We start from the raw sequence: 17,234 nt of genomic DNA, 5'->3' as shown, positions 1-17,234 counted from the left end.
ACCAAACAGCAGTTACTACTTTAAACTACAGTTAGGAAATGATAACAAAAATGTTAGGAAAGATAAGAAGACGTGTTGAAGGAAAAGATAAAAAATTAATCAAGACAGCGGTAGAGTACACATAAATTTTAGAATTAAAAATTTTCGGCTCGTTCTTATTGCTTGTCCACCAAGTGCCAAGCCATCAAGACAAATGTTCAGTCTTTTCATTAAGAATTAGAGAAAAAACTGAAAATTATGTTGTTTATTTTTTAATGCTTTAGCTTCTCGTTTTAATTAATTATCAGACTGTTATTTCTCTTTTATTATTTTCATATCTGTTGCTAGGTGCATTGCTAGATTTGTATTGTTTATGCTGGTTCCTTTTTTTTCTAGTTGGCAGTTTATTCTTCGTCTTTACTGTTTCTTGTCCTAATTAGTTTAGATATAATTATTTTAAGGTAGTACTTTTCAATTAGTTTTCCATTTTGAATGTTGAACTGTTGTTTTACCACATTCTGATCACAAACAATTATTATATTTGGGCGTGCTCATAGTTCCACAGAAACAACGTTTAAACAAATTGTAAAGTAGAATGGATTTTCTTTCATTTATTTTGAAGTGGATGGAGTGCTATTTAGAATTGATTATAAAAATAAAAGCCACGTTCAACTCTATTATGTTCCCTTGGGCTGTTATTAGGACATCTAATGTTGCTCGCATTTTAAATTTGTTTAGAATGCCGATTTCTTGTCTTATCAACAAATATAATCAAAAAGGTAGACAAGAATAAATTTCGTTTCATTTAATTTATCAGTATTTAGTATGTATCCTACAGGCCTTCAGTCCTTCAGTCCACCTATTAATAATCTGAAATCTAAAATAATTCCACTGACTGAAAACAAAACATTTAGAACAACAAAACATTAATAAATATTATAATTTATGGCATATAATTTGCTTTAAATCTGGTGATTAGGTCTTTTCGTAATTTTTTTTTATTAATAATTTTTTTAAGCTAAACAACCAGCAATTCTTTAGCCTCCGAGTTCATATCTTTCACACAAAAAGATTGAAAAGCCCTTGTTGAAACTCCAGCTCTGATGATGTATTATTCATTTTTCAAGCACTTTGAATATATCAAAGAATATAGACCTTGATAAATACAAGTAGGAACTTACATATTAATGCCTTAACCTTAGTAGATGTCCCCAGATTTTTCAGAATGTGCCAAACTTTGGCAGCATGCTTATAACAACCCTTCAGGCAACCATACTAATAAGAATTCTTTAATTTAGCAATATCGCCATTTTCGAAAGCGCTCCTTTTGTTGTATTCCAAGTTCCAATAATTTTTTATAGAAAAATCATGATATTTTTTGACTTAAACTCAATTTTAAAATCTGCACTTGTAGAAATTGCCAGCAACGGAAAAAATTGCGGTAAGAATCGAGCAATTTACTGCAAAACTGGTAAAGGGAACAAGTAATCTGAATCTGTTATTAAAGCGATTGCCATGAAATTCGACTAGAATAAAAGACATAAAATCCAGCTTGTAAGTAAATTTATTGTTCAATTTTGGGATAAATACCTGAGTAGAATATAAAGTATATATGTAATAAGTTAATTCTTGCAATCAAATTGAATGGCGACTTATTTGATCATCCTTTTTCGTCTGTAAAAGATTGCCGAATTGTGACAAGGTGCTGTGTTAAAACGCAAGTACCAAACAATAGTGTAAACTTTCCAAAACCTTTTTTGAAATCATACTTCCAGATCACTGAAGTATTAAATAAAGGACGGAGACATATGCTAATACCACTTACAAGCATGCGCCGGAAGCTGGAAGACTGCTCCTATTTGAGCTTACGCTTGACTCATAGTCACAGAATTGACATTCGCTAAGTTTAAGTTTAAATAAGATATTATTTTTATTACTATGAATTAGTTTTAATAGGTAATGTTTTAATATGCACTTATTTCAAAACATAATTTAAAAATTATCATAATAAAACATGCGTAGCACTGTAAATTGATGAAGTAGCAAAACGTTCGCAAAATCGCATAACCATAAATATTGGTAGTACAAGTAACGAAATTTGCGAAACATTTCAAAATATGATAATTTTAAATTTTATAATTAAAATGATAATAAATATTTGCTTTTTTAAGAACTCATCATTATGAAACAGAAGACGCAAATCTATGTAATTAATCAGACATAATGTATGAAGTGAAGAGTGACTAGATGAATGAATTTAAGATTTAAACAAATGAAACCTTCTGTCATATCAAAATTGAATAAAGTCTCTAGTAGAAAAAATTATGGTCAAACCATTGCCTGAAAATATTATCAACCCTAGTGTATGCTTACCCACATCAGATAACGAGCAACCCCACTCGTTCATCACGTTGAGACACCTAACGTGATGTATATGAGCCACTGAAGACAAAAAAAAGGGGGAAGAGCCCAGTTTAATCTAGACAAAGGGCATTACACTTCATTTATAAAAGCTGCCAGCTTTTCTGCTTGCATAGCTATAAGGTATTTCTCCCGCCTTCTTAGCATGCATCTTAGAGGTCGGCGGTTCGAGTCCCGGCTAGGGCATTGATCATTTTCCATATCTCCTGCTTCGAAATTACCTAATTATCTCTACAGAGCATCCAACCCAACCCAATAACGCCATCTCGACACTCCAGAATTTGATTTAGACATTGAGCCTGCAGCATCTGTAGCCTGGACGTCAGCCTCAAAAGCAGACTTCCGCAAATTTCTGGTAGTACAGAATAAGATTCTGAGAAGAACTGTAAATGCCCATTACCTGATTAGAGACAAATTGACCTATGATGACTTGAAAAGCTATCCTATAGTGGAAAACATTACTAAACTTAATAAGCATTTCTTCAAAACTGGACTTAGTTGTGATGCTAAAAATTTTTCAGAACTTCTTAGTTACCGTATCATTCCAGAAGATAATTTGATCAGACCATTTGATACTCACATGCTTAAAGGCCATAATTTTGTAATCTAGTTTTGACCGCCGGCGTTTACTCATTTTGTTGCTCAGCGTGACTTTTATCTCTCGTCGCTTCCCGCTGCATCCGATTCCTACGCATGCAGTACAGGAGACAAGGGTCTCTCCAGTTACTTGACCGTTCTTGGAGTTTCTCCTGCTAGCTAGTTAAAGTCATGTGTTCTGAGAGCTTTAATTTTCTTATGTAGCTTATTAAGACCCATTATGGGACCACATAAGCCACTTCATAATCGTATCCTTAGCTTTAGCAGCTCCTGCATATGGATTTAATTATTTTAGCAAAATGGTACTCCTTCAGGCACGTGCTGACCCCTAGATACGGATTTTACGGATTGACACGTGTTTGGAGAATTTCACAGAAGACCTTGTGGGGCAATATAGGGAAAATATAATCAAATCTAATCTCTTTAGTAAATATCACAATGCAATTATCTACGCAAATCTCAATACTGTAGTTAATGATATTATCAGTGAAGAAAATCCTTTTGTGATCAAAATGATCATAAATATTTTGAGATATTGAAATTATTTATTACGATCATTATCATGAGCTAATGAAAAGTCATTAAAGTTTACCTGCATCATATGATAAAAATCTCCAAATGTTGATAGAAACTTGATACTCTTTACAGGTATTTTTCACTGCAATAATTGTGCAATGTTTACTTACTTGTAGAACACACTTTTTATTAAGAAAATAAAATTTCTTATTTGGAGTATGAAACATTTAATACTCATTTTTAGGAAAGCTAGCGAAATTCAAACCCAGATATATAAGTTTAATATTAATAGAAATAAAAGGATTACTAAGATTTTTAAATTACATCTTTTTAGAAGGACTCTCTATAATCATTTTATAAGCTTCACTGAAAGAAACTACAACCGTATAATTTGAAAAAAAAAATCAATGTCTTTCTGAACTAATACATAACTATTTCCTTGCATTTTAATATGACTTATTGTTTATACTATATGTATAGACATATTTGTTTCCTCACGCTGTATGGTTATATTAAGTTAGAATGTCTGAACATGGCAAAGCACATGAGGGCTATCTGCCTGTGGGAAAGAATGCCTTTATGACGGGCTTTCTGAGGAAAATTGGCTCGTATTCACGTTACACATACCTTCGAAAACTAGCCATGCAGTCAACCTGTTGATCTGAGCTTGAATCCTCGTCGAACTACCAACATTCGGTCAATGGTGGAAGTTTTTACGCTTATGTTACACTGAGCTTTAGGAGCAAAATGTTTTTGCAAAGTTTCATTTTTTTATAGTTTGCAGCCATAAAAACATCGACGATACTTTACATTTTATTTTACTTTTAATAGTATTTTGTAAAACCATGAAAAAGATATATTTCTTTGCTGTAATGGAATTAGTGTTGACGCTGTTACCTTTTGGTTCGTATGTCACTTTAAGAAACATGAAATTTTGAAAATATTGCTGTTTTTAGATTTAAATAAACTCCAATAGAAACTTAAAACTTACTTCCGAAATTTTTAGGCCCACCAGCGGCCGAGCGAAAAGTCGCTGAACACTAGTAGTTCGGTCCGAGGTTCGAATCCCGCGAACGGGCTGGCTGCATGGGCGTTTTCGTGGTTTTTCCCTTGTGTAACGTGTATACGAGTCAGTTTCCCTTAGAAAGTCCTCCACGAAGGCATTCCTCCCCTTAGGCAGATAGCCCTAGTGTGCTTTGCCATAATTAAACAAACCAAACCAATTCGAAATTTTTAAGTACTCACATAAATATTTACTGACTATTTTATTACTTTTTACTAACGTTTGAGAAAGGAAAAGCATTTCAAAACTAATACAAAGTTTTTCTGATTATAGAAATAACTTAAAGCTTTTGAATTTCTAAAACTGAAACTCAGCTAGAACTTAGGTACAGACAGAGAGATTTAATTGCTGCGCCAGAGGACATTGAAGCCCTGCCCCGGTACTTCCCAATTTTTGATATAAATCCTGATTCTAGCCGGAGAGCACCGGAGTCCTCGGCACTTCATTTATGTACCTTAACCACGATTTTACCAAAAAAATTTCTTGATATCGAAAATTTAATTTAATAACATGCCGTAAAAATCGATTCTTAATCTACGTTTCACTGTCTCTGGGAAATAACCCTTTCGGCAGAGATTGAGACTTGTAAGGAGAGAAAAGACTCCACTCTCATGTCAAAGTCTTAATCTCCAGGAAGTGCAGCGTTATGAGTGGGTAAATTTATTGCTTCCGAAAGTACTATAAGTGACAACCCTAGTTGTGCATGTTCAGTGCTGGTGTTACATTCAACCTGATAGATAGAATTATACCCTTTGGGGATGTTGGACTCTTCTCTCTTTGTTTTCTTGCTTACACATCTCTGTTAAAACTCCCTTGCTTGCTCTTTTACTGTTTTCAACATTCTTTCTATTCTCAATAGTAAAGCTTAACCGTTTTACTCTATTTCATTGTGTGCTGGAAAAAGAATAGTCTTTGTTTCTATCATCTCTTGAAATATATTCAAGGCTTCAACCAGAATGAGCTGAGCTATTTCTTAGATTTTGAATGAAATTTCAATTCCAGCTGGAGTCACAAATATGACGAGTTGTGATATTTTATTTTACTATTGAATTACGTATTATTGATCTACGTATTGAATTACGTATTATTGAATTCGTATTAAGCTTTTATTTACTTCTTTACATTTTACTGCCTTTAAATTATTAATTATTTTTTATTTATTTATTGTTTTTCATTCCTGGCTCCTTTCCATAGGACTTCGGTATTTCTAGTTTTGGAAATCAAGTCTTGGGTAAAAAAAAAAAAATTGGGTTGAAAAATCTTACTTTGTTTTATCATCGACAAACGAATCCTAGAAAGTTTCATCATTGTTCAAGATCAAACAATATTTTTATTTGATCTTGAAATTTGTTATGACCTTTAGAACTCTCCAATCTCTAACTTCGAACTGGTTCAAACAATTGCTTCAACACTTCATGCGATGGGATATGTTTCTGATATAAAACGCCATAATCTTTTACAATGCGTATCCGAATAAATCTGTTGCTTTTTTTAAAAAAAATTCAGAGAAAGTAACATATTTGTGCACTTATTCAATCGCCACTTTTATTATTTACTGTACGAACAAGGAAAATAGGGAATGAAAATAGTTGAAATTCTGGTTACAAAAGTTCGGTCTGAGTACAATTATTCAGCTGAAATATTCGTTTACACCGCGTTTCATGCTAGTAATCTATCTAAAACATTAATAAGAAAGCTTTGATCTACGCGTGTTAAATTCTATCTGAACTAAACCATATTACTCATTCCACGTTCCTTCTTAGTGTGTTTACGAGGGCTAAGTGCACCTCTCATTTAGATAATGAAAAACTATTCCGGCAGAAAAAGTGATTGTTTCTTTACTATCAACACAATGATAAGAGCTATTTACAGCAATAAAATTAGGTTTTCTTTCCTCTCCAGTGTATTTATTCTGAGCTTCGATCGAGTGTTCTCCAGTTAGCGATAATTATTGTTTACATCAAGAGTTCCGGATCTTATTGGCTCATGGCTGCATCCGCTCGGCTTCGGAGCTTTTCAAGCCTGCTTATTTTTCAGTTTGAGCCACGCATTTGAGACGATTATTTATAATTAGGCTGAGGAGAATAGGATTCGGAGCTCAAAAATTATGGGTAGGAATAATAATTTCACCAAACGCAGTTAAGAAGAGGAATATTTTTCAGGTAATTATGTGTTTCAGTTTATTTTGATTTTAATCTAAGCATTTTTGTTGGAGGAAGATAGATACATATGCATATTAAATTGAAAAAAATAAAGCATCATTAATTCATGCCTGCATCAAAATTACAAAATGAGAACTTTTAATTTATTATTATTATTATTTACTTTTCTGTATTGGCAATTAACTAGCATGATAAAAAATTTCCTCATAGTTATTACTGTCAGATTTCGTAAACCCATAATAAAATTATACTTTTCGAGAAGCATTTCAGGTATATAAACAGTTATTCCTAAAAATGATTAATAATTTTCTCACACTAAAAGTGACTAAAGCAAAGTACACAAATATTCGTAATATTTTCCATCCAAATATAATCATCGTACTTGTCTGTCATTGGATACAAGATGCTATTACTTCCCCAAACTATCAAATGAAATATGACATGTGGATACCTGAATTCATACTATATAAGTTAAAAGTTAAAATATATTACGTATTTATTAGTAAAAGGGCCAACAAAGATTTAAAATTCTTGTAATCATTTGCTCATTTTTTCCAAGGTAAAATTGAAATATTTCATCCTCAGTATTCAGTGAAAAATCTTTCTTATTTCCTCATAAGAACAGGAAATCGGTCTTTTTTTGTCCTTCTTTACACAGAGATGAAGTTGGATATTATTTTCGTGAATCAAATGGGGGATTCAATTTCTGTTAATTTAAACAAGCACATAACGTTCCTATATACGAGTAATATTACAGGAAAGTACTGTTTTAACGATACGTTAATGGTTTTATCAAAACTAGTTTATACAGATATGAGGATGACTTTTTTTTATCGAACAGGGAAAGAACGGTAATTGTTTGCATTTGTCAAAAATAAAAGAATTTCAGACATTTGAGATTGATTACATATTGGTGAAATTTTATTATAGTCATAGATAAATTCTTACGTAAAATCTGTTTGTTCGTAAAATTTGGTCATATTTTTTGTAATAAAACAGATGTTTGATTCGCAACAGTAAATACAGCTGCACGAATATTTTTATGAAGCAATGAAGCAAGTTAATGCAAAACGAAACAGTAGCGTATTTGTAAGCTTTCTTTTATCACATAATAAAAACTGTTAGAAATGGGTAACGTTTCATGCTAGTAATCTAGATAATTTTTTTTATTATTTTTTAAAGTGAGAAAATGCAATTTGTCGTCATTAATTCACACGCCACTATGTGTTGAAATTTCGCTTTCCTTTCCATCTTGTTTATTATATCTTGCTCTTTTAACAGGCTATCGGAGATATTGCTACTATTTTAATAAATTTTGAAATAGAGAAAACAAAAATTTAGCGTTCACAAATTATGAATGAATCCGGTAAGAGATCAGGTGAAAAATATTCCAAAAAAAATTATCTTCCGGGAAACTATTTATATAACTATAAATAAATCCACCGCGTGTTAGAATTTATTACTATGAGGAAGTAGAAAAAATATTAAAAAAGGAACAGCTAAAATGTGGATTGGAGAGATGATATTAAATAAAAATGAAACATTGAGTTTGAATTTACTAATAAATTATAAGAATAAATCTTTATAATAAGCAAATATTTAATAAATAACTAAAAAAAATAAGTTATTGAACATATGATTATGCATTTTCAATTTATCAATAAAGAAAACGTAATTTTTATTTGTAATTAAAAGAATTAGGGTAAATAAAATCCCAAGAATTTCGGGAAGATGACCATTCTTGCTAAATTCCTTTTACCTGAGCTCATATAAATACTGATATGAAATGCAAAATAATAGGCTGATATGAAGGACAAAATAATAGGCAAATTTATAATAGGAGCTTTTTGCATCATACATTGAATTAAAAGACACTCACTTCCAAATCAGCACCGAGAGGAAAATGCTAATTTCCGGAAGCCAATCAGCATTGAAGAGGATGCAATTCGCTGTAGAGGTAGATGGAAGTATGTAAATATGTTGGGTAACAGCCAATCGCGTTTTCCTGTCAAGAAATATGCAAAAAAGGCAGTCTTATAAGAGCCAGCTTTATGAAGGGTCACAGAAGTTGACTGCAAGTGCTGACAGAAAGTGTTTAAAACTTTCGTACAATTTGTTTTCAAGACATACGTGTTTCTATGACTTCCAGAAGACGAATGGAAGATTCTGAGCGCTGGCGTGCTGTGGGGCGCATTGAAGAAGAACAGTCGATCACAGATGTTGCTCTTTTCTTCGGCGTTCATCATTCTGTAATTTCACGTTTATGGAAACAATTCCAAACCCCACAGACAGTTGTCTGAAGGCCCGTAGCCGGTCGCCCAACCCCCGCGGAAGATCGATATATTGCTGTCGTAGCCAAGCGGAATCGCAGAGCGACCTCCACACGTGTGACATCTATGGCTACAGCGTCCATTGGTAAGGCGATATCTGCAGCTACTGTACGCCGAAGATTACATCTGAGTGGACTGTACGCCCGGGTACCTCGAGTTTGTGTTCCTCTATCCGTCCAATCAAGAGGAGCACGATTACAGTGGTGCCGGGAACATGTCAATTGGAATGCGTCTGACTGGGGCAATGTCATGTTTACGGATGAGTCAAGATTTGCTCTGGAGCCAGATGACAAGCGTATAAGGATATGGTGTGAACAACGAACACGCAATCAGTCCCAAAACATCACCGAACATCACGCATTCCGAGGCGGAAGTATTGTGGTGTGGGCAGGGATTTCATTAGGATACCGCACCGACCTGCACATCTTTAAACGGGGTTCTTTGACGGCTGTCCGGTATCGAGATGAAGTCCTAGAACCCATTGTGAGATTCTACGCTGCAGCAGTTGGCCCTACTTTTGTTTTAATGGACGATAACGCACGTCTCCATAGAGCTGACATCGTCGATGACTAACTGGAGATTGAAGGGATTGCGCGTATGGCGGGGCCAGCATATTCGCCCGACCTTAATCCCATTGAAATCTTTGGGATGCTCTCGGCCGTGCTGTATCTTCACGTTTCCCACATCCAGCCACACTTATTGAGCTGCAAACGGCTCTACAAGAAGAATGGCGATTGCTTAATTCTGCAGTGGTTGACCACCTAATTGAGAGCATGGTCACAAGGTGTAAACTTTGTTTACAGATGAGGGGGGATCACATACCCTATTAATGTCCTTTTTTCATTTTATGCTGTTTATTTTCACTTTATACACGATTCTGTTTAAGTCTCCAGCATGTCATTACCTGATAACTTACAAAATTTTAATATTGTTTTCATTTCTGTATATAATTATTGCTTTTGTTTTATGCATAAATATATATGCTACTTTCCTGCCGAAGTTTGTGTCAATCAAAGCAGTATTTGTTGATTTTTTTGCATTTTACATCTTCGTGCTTAAATTTTGGAAGTGAGTGTATATTCCTTTAAAACCACAGATAATTGTTAATGTGGGAACATCGCCTATCAAAGTTTCATTACTCTAGGATTCTCTTAATTTAATTAATGATAAGTGTCACATGGATATGTTGTAATTAAATACGCTAGAACGTCAAGAGAGATTCAGTCTCCTTCGAAATCGGTAGAGTTTCAATTAAATCTACGTCAAACACAAGGTTGTTTTTTTGCCTAATTTTTAAGGAATTTATAAAGTAATATATTTGAATATAAATCCGCTGACAAGTAGTTGCAGATTAAGGTAAAATAAAAATATATATGTTTTCTTAGCAGACGTCTGAATAAATGATGCAAAAAATATAAAATAATTGAGAAATTTTCGTTTTGAGTTTAAAATTTCTGTTAAACGTTTCACATTATGAGCCAAGTCATTCATATTCTAAAAATTTATTTTGCTTTCTTCTTTTTCTTCTTCTGTTTTTTAAACTACACATACGAAACAAAGAATTACAAATACTATATAAAAAGCGCATGCTATATAAACAAGAAAATCTATTTTAATAGATTTTGTTTGCAATTTATAAAAGATTACGAACGTGGATTTCATTTAGCAAAAATTGATTGCATTATTATTAGCAAAAAATGCATATGTTAATATACATAAGGAGGTATGAGCAGTAATGCACATTTACAAATATGACATGTTTCGTTCTTGTTCCAGTTTTTGCATATTCTAAAACATATACAGCATTTAAAAATAATATTTATATTTCTAAAAAACCACTTTCAACATTGCATGCAAGCAGATCGTTAGCTACTCAGATTACTGTAGTTTATTTAAACTTTTGATAGTTTTTTAGAAAACCACATTTCTGTAGTGAATTCTTAACGGCAAAATTTTAGAATAAAAGATCTCGGGATAAATTATTAATTTTTTATTCTGTTTACGCATTCTAATCACAATTCTGCTCAAGGTCGTATAAGAATTTTGCCTAAGACCTAATTACCTTTGCATAAGCATTAAACCACAAAAATTTAAACCTGCAAAATTTCAAATCGAATTGATTGAAAATAACATGACATATATATCTTGATTGCATTTTAACAGGGATCCATCCCATTTTGTTATGAAAAACTTACCAACAAAACTTAAGATCGACTTCTTTCTGGACGAGAAAATTATAATATTAGATCAATACAAACCTAATTGCATTCTGCACAGACAGAGAGTAACTTTAAATTTCCATTTTGTTTCTCGTCCAGACTGGCAACTGCAAAAGTTGTTAGTTTTTGGCATGTTTAGTTTAACTTCAGTGAAGTAAATGTTAGCTTAATTTCGGTGAAATGTTAATAAAATGTTAGTTTAATTTCGATGACATAACTACTTTAACAACCAAGCAAATTCAAAAGAAAAGTAACGCTGCTTCCGAAGCCGTTATTTAAGCTTGATGAAAATTAGGTCGTGAAATGTACGTTAACAGAAAAAGAACTTGTTGCTATTTCAGAACAATGGAGCCATTTATTCGGATAAGACAGCTACAAAAGTAGAAAAAAAATCATATGTTGCCTATCTCTACCCTCAGAATGGAAAAGCAGTTACCTGACTGAACATAGGTGCTTACAGTTCATGAATGGTTTTCATTATTACAGAGTAACATATGTATCAAATCGTCTAGCCAGTTCTGCGAAAGTGAGGGATGAACATACTCAGCATTCTTTCAAATAATGCTTGATCAGGTTTAGTTTGAACTATCGAACTGAAAGGTTAGAAGGGTATCGGCATCAGATGAACAATCTGGGTTTAACCAGTGCCTTGTTGAAAACGGGCGGGGGTCTTGTGATAAGAATGGTAAACGTAACATAAATAAATCACAGAATATTATTACTGTATTGTGCATCCTTGATGATTTTTGGTAAAGCCAAGTTACTAAGGATACTCGAGTGTCGTGGGAGACGTCTAAGACAATCATCTCGGGAGCCTGAATCATACCATGTTTTGCAATCAAAGGACTATCAGTGCTTTGACAGACCTATTCCCAGACATGTACCTGTCACCGACAACCAATGCAAACTGTGACTTATCAGTTAAGATCGCTTTGCTTCAGTGGGCATTGTCCCACGTTCCTCAGCTCAAACAACACTACTTAACCGATGTAGCTTTTTAGTCAGTAGCAGGCAATGAAATTACATTTTAGAAATCAGTTCTAAGATATGGTCATTTTTATTTGTATGGTAGGTTAAGCCAGTGGTCTCAAACTTTCGGCCTCCGAAGCAAATTTTGCAGCCCACAAATGCATTTCTCGTAAAAGAATTAGCATTATTATGACATTAGTTATTATGATAAGAACTTAAAGTCCAATTATGATAAGAATTTGAAATCCAGTTATAAGGTACTCCCGTCTTCTTAGCATGCCTTCGTAGTGTAGTGGTCTGCACGTTGGGCGCGTATTCCAGAGGTCCGTGGTTCGATTCCTGACTAGGGCGTTGCTCATTTTTCACTTCTCCTGCTTCCAAAAATTACCTAATGACTCTACACGGTTAATGATTTGAAGCCCGGTTTTATATTATTTTCATTGTCATTAAAAATAAATATGAGTAACGCCCTAGAAAATCTACAAATGAAGCTAATTAATTTGCACTCTGATATAAATCTTAATCAAAGATCTGAAGATACAGGTTTTATTAAGATTTTTCCATACTTATCATAAGGCATATACCCTCAGTTACGAATTTTTGCAATAAGAATATTTGTTTTGTTTAGGTGTACATTTATTTGTGAATAGTGTTTTTCGCAGAGGAAATTATTAAGTTTGAAAGAGAAACCAGAATCCAGAATGATCGATGAGCATTTACTGAAGACAGTTTCTAGAAAGTTTTTTGCAATATTAAAAACCTTATCAAAATCGAAACTCAAAGAAAAGTTGTAGCTGAAATTGTAGTAAGAAATAAAGATGTTCATAATTATCTACATGCAAATATAAGGGATTTTTTGTATGCGTCAACGATAAATTTAATAAACAAAAGAAAGAGAATATTTTATAATTATTTGTTCCACTTGAAAAATTTCTGTAATTTGTTCATTTTTACCTTAAGTGAAAAGTAAATTACTTAGTGGTTTATTCAAGACATTTGAATTATTTGAAATAAACATCAGCCTGAAAAGTTGATCTTTAGCTGTCAATACGTTTGAACTACATAGTGTAACCATCAGAAATTTCTTGCAGATACTAACCTTTAGATTTCAGATGGAAAATAAATTCAAATTGGAATTTTTCTCTTTTTTTGTAAATTTTGCAGCCCACGAATGCATTTCCCGTAAAAGAATTAGTATTATTATGATAAGAATTTGAAATCCAGTTATGAGGTACTCCCGTCTTCTTAGCATGCCTTTGTGTTATTATAATGTTAGTTTCTAGGTATAATCTAATAAATGCGTAGTTAACAAAATTTGCAATTTAGTTTCATGAAAAATCCCTTTTCACTTCCGTTGAAAAACTGTTCGTCAGCTGCTTTTACATCGTGCATTTGGCCCGCATGCAATTTAAGTTTGCTACCTTATAAGGTATTTCTCCCACTTTCCTAGCGAGCCTTCGTAGTGTAACGGTAGCACGCTGGGCCGGTATTCCAGAGGTCCGTGGTTCGATTCCCGGCGAAGGCGTTTGCTATTTTTCATCTTTTCTGCCTTTAAAAAAAATCCTAATGACTTCTACAAGTGGCGCCCGAACTAAAAGGGTTGTGGATGATGATTCTCCGGCATCTTGATTGGCATTCTTGATTGGCGACTAGGTCCCCTAAAACCCTAGTCGCCCTTTAAAAAGGGGAGTATATAAGGTATTTCTCCCACTTTCCTAGCGTGCCTTTATGGTGTAATGGTAGCATGCTGGGCCGGTATTCCAGAGGTCCGTCGTTCGATTTCCGGCGAAGGCGGTTCTTAATTTTTCATTTCTCCGGCTTCCAAAAAATACCTAATGTCTCTACAACCTCTAAGTTAGATTATCTGAGCAAGACAAAACACAGAAGGGCTGTCAGCCTAACAGGAGGAACGGCTTCATGGAGGATTTGCTCCACGGAAATTGGCTCGTATTCACGTTATACATGTTGAAAACCTAACATGCAGACGAACCGTTCGCCTGAGATCGAACCCGGATGGAACTCTTAATTTTCAACAGTCTTAACCACTCGGCCACTGGTGGAGCGCCATTTTTATGGGTATATCCTCTCATATGAAAGAACATAACTTGAAGCTTCAGTCAAAAACTTGAGTGACGTACATTCTGTTCAGATACTTCAAAGCTTTCCGAAAGAAACTGAAACTTTTTAAGTGTCTTTTGTAAGATCTGACGCATTTTAAAACCACGCTGTAAACAGAGGCTTGTAGCGGAACCTAGTTTAATGTTTTTATATAATTATTACGATTTTCTAATTGGCAACATGATGTAATGTTTTTGCATAGTTATTAAGATTCTCTGTGTGGCAACAACGAGTTCAGTTCAAAAAATTGTTCCTTGGAGTGTTCCATGATAAGTGTTGCCTTATTTCTTAAAAAGCTTGCTATGTTATTTTGCTGTCAAAACAATAAGTAATATGTTGCAAATAAGTATGGAAATTATAAAAATAAATATGCTGTTTCTTTTAAGACCAAAATAAGCATTTATTTAAATTATGGAATGCTCTAGTTGTTCAGTTTTGATTCCGTTTTTTCATCAATACTCACATATTCTCCTCGGTATGTTGCTGCAATTCATCAACTGAAGTCTGAATTCAAAGACAGATTCCTGTATTTCTATGTCCAAGATAAGAACATGCAGGTAGTGATCAACCCACTCTCTGTGTATTTGGCCGATGCCCTGGAAAAATTTCAGATAGAACTTATAGAACTCCAGAGTAACTTAGAACTTAAATTTAAAAAATTTCAGTTTCGGAATTTAATCAAAAGTATATGATGAAGAATAATTTCCTGAAGTTAACGTATAACGTTGCGCGCCTCCAACTTGCACGCAACCAAGAGGTGACTGAAAACTTGTATAAAAGATAGAGCCTTGTGAAGGGTTTAAGTCCCTTTTTATTCAACGTAATAAATTACAATTGCGTGCTCTTGACGCTCACAGACTGTGCCAACTTGGCAGTCAAATAAAAAATAATAACCTGAAAAGAAAGTAAAGACAAGATTCTAACTACGAGGCTCTCTAAAATAACTAACTCACCGCGTTTTACAATACCGCTGCTAATTCAGCAGACTTGAAGCTCACTGGAACGATTACCACTACTTCCCGCCAAGCACATAGGCCGCAACGCGGGGTTCTTCAATTCTCGCTAACTACCTCCGCGCTCGCTAAGTAAGAATATCACACACCGAACTCGTTTCCTTCTATTTAAATCATAATACTTCCGCTGATAATTTGAATGCTTGCGCGTTCTACTAAAATTTACATATTCTGGCATTGGCAGTTCCAGGGGAAAGTAAGGCTTGACAGGAAAGATAGTTTAAACTTAAAATAAATGTTAGTTAAAATAAATATAAACCCTACAAACGACAGAAAACCGCTACAGTGTTCTGCCCTTTTTGGAAGCGCTTAACTTGTAAGGATCCTAAGTTTTACTAAAGTTTATTTTATTTCAAATCTTTACTATCACTTCTTATTTTCTACTTCCGGCCAGAATTAAAATCTTTAACTTATTTAGGCAAATTTGTCTTGCTAACGCCAAGTACTTAAGTTGTGGCTTTTTGCCAAGCAAGAGAGAGAGGAAGGAGTTATTAGAAGCAGGCCGCTGGCCATAGTAGTTTTACTCGTTTGCTGGTTGCCTTCAAGGCCAGAGGTTTAATCCTCTTGATAATTTTAAACGTATCGTAGTTTTAGCAGCTCTCTGTACTACATACGGATTTTTGTTAAATAACGGCCAATCTTGAAGTTAGGCACTTGTATATTAATCCAAAGTTAGTTTTAGTTAGAGCTTTTAGTTAGTATATTTTATATTCTTACGTTCAGACCACAAGTGGTTGGTCTCTGTATTCCGAAGGTCCTGAAATCTCTGTAAAGATAGAAAAATAAAGGGTTTCGTATACCCTTCCTATGTGTATTGTCTACTTCACAATTTATTGAACATAGCTTTAGTAAGCTCCCTGTTCCGAGTCAGGATAGTTCATGTTTCCAAGGCATGTAAAGAGGAACACAAGTCCTGATAAACTATGCGAACAGGTGTTTTAACGGCGGAAATATCCAAGTTCTAGAGTAAGAACAAAAGTAAGGAACAACCGTCTGGAGTAGCATCTTCGTTTGGCAACAAGAGAAATACAACTTGATAACAACTGATGTATAATCATTAGTAATAAATAAATAAATCAAATGTTTGACATTGTTCGATATCACTTTTTTCTAGACATCTACATTCATGTCAAAATTAGTATCTGTATACCATCTTCATTCACGTCAAAATATGTATTTGTGTATCATCTTCATTCACACCAAAGCATGTATCTGCGGCTGAGAAGAAAATAATCATCTCCATGTATTCTGTAAGCGTATATCTTTATTCTTAGCATTATTTTGAAATAAAGACACATCATGTATTGATCTGATTTACCATCATCCAGAAGATAATACCAGAGAAGTAATCTACTTAAAACGATGCAGTAAAACCTCAAAGGTTCTTTCAAAGTTGGTTTTCATCAGACCATGTAGATGCAAAATGATAAAACGTGAAAGTTTAATAAAAACAAACTTCTCATTAAGTTCGTCTTAAAGAGTTTTAATGCAATCCAATTACACTGCAAAAACCCAGTTTTTGCTATCAAAATGCTTGAAAAAAAAAAAAAAAAAAAAAAAAAAAAAGAAAAAGAAACTGGGATTTTGCTTATTTAATTAAATTATTTTTATTAATTAAAAAAATACAATTCTAAATAACAGTATTTCACGATAAAATTTTATTTCTGTGGCCTGCAGCCAAATGTTAATAATTTAAGTGCCCCGTTGAGTCTAAATTGTTGAGCATTATCACTCTACATATGCAGAGAAAGCCTACGCACCTGCTGCATGCGATCCTCGGAGTTGGGAAGAAAATAAACATCTTACCTCCATAAATACGACTTGCGAAGTCTGTTAATCCTCTTTAC

The 17,234-nt window shown here is 33.8% G+C and overlaps 1 protein-coding gene and 1 long non-coding RNA gene across 3 annotated transcripts in view; one reads left to right on the top strand and one right to left on the bottom strand.

Annotated features, from left to right (window-relative positions):
• The window catches only part of LOC118182338 (uncharacterized), a 315,423-nt gene that overhangs the window by 46,819 nt on the left and 251,370 nt on the right, over positions 1 to 17,234 (bottom strand). The gene's annotated exons all lie outside the window — the stretch shown is intronic.
• Positions 1 to 17,234, top strand: part of LOC118182336 (MFS-type transporter SLC18B1-like) — a 102,464-nt gene that overhangs the window by 13,993 nt on the left and 71,237 nt on the right. The window contains exon 1 of one of the 2 annotated variants that reach the window (XM_035351670.2): positions 6,508 to 6,738. The exons of the other annotated variant lie outside the window; for it this stretch is intronic. The gene's annotated coding sequence lies outside the window, so the exon portion shown is untranslated. Of the gene's footprint in view, positions 1 to 6,507; positions 6,739 to 17,234 lie in introns of those variants that run through there. 2 annotated transcript variants of the gene reach the window in all.

The sequence above is a fragment of the Stegodyphus dumicola genome, chromosome X2, assembly GCF_044657685.1.
Source record: "Stegodyphus dumicola isolate Sdum_Otavi_A_Nest chromosome X2, ASM4465768v1".
Taxonomy (NCBI): Eukaryota; Metazoa; Arthropoda; class Arachnida; order Araneae; family Eresidae; genus Stegodyphus; species Stegodyphus dumicola.
The sequence above is the reverse complement of the archived record's forward strand: the minus strand, read 5'-3'. Positions and strand labels throughout refer to the sequence as shown.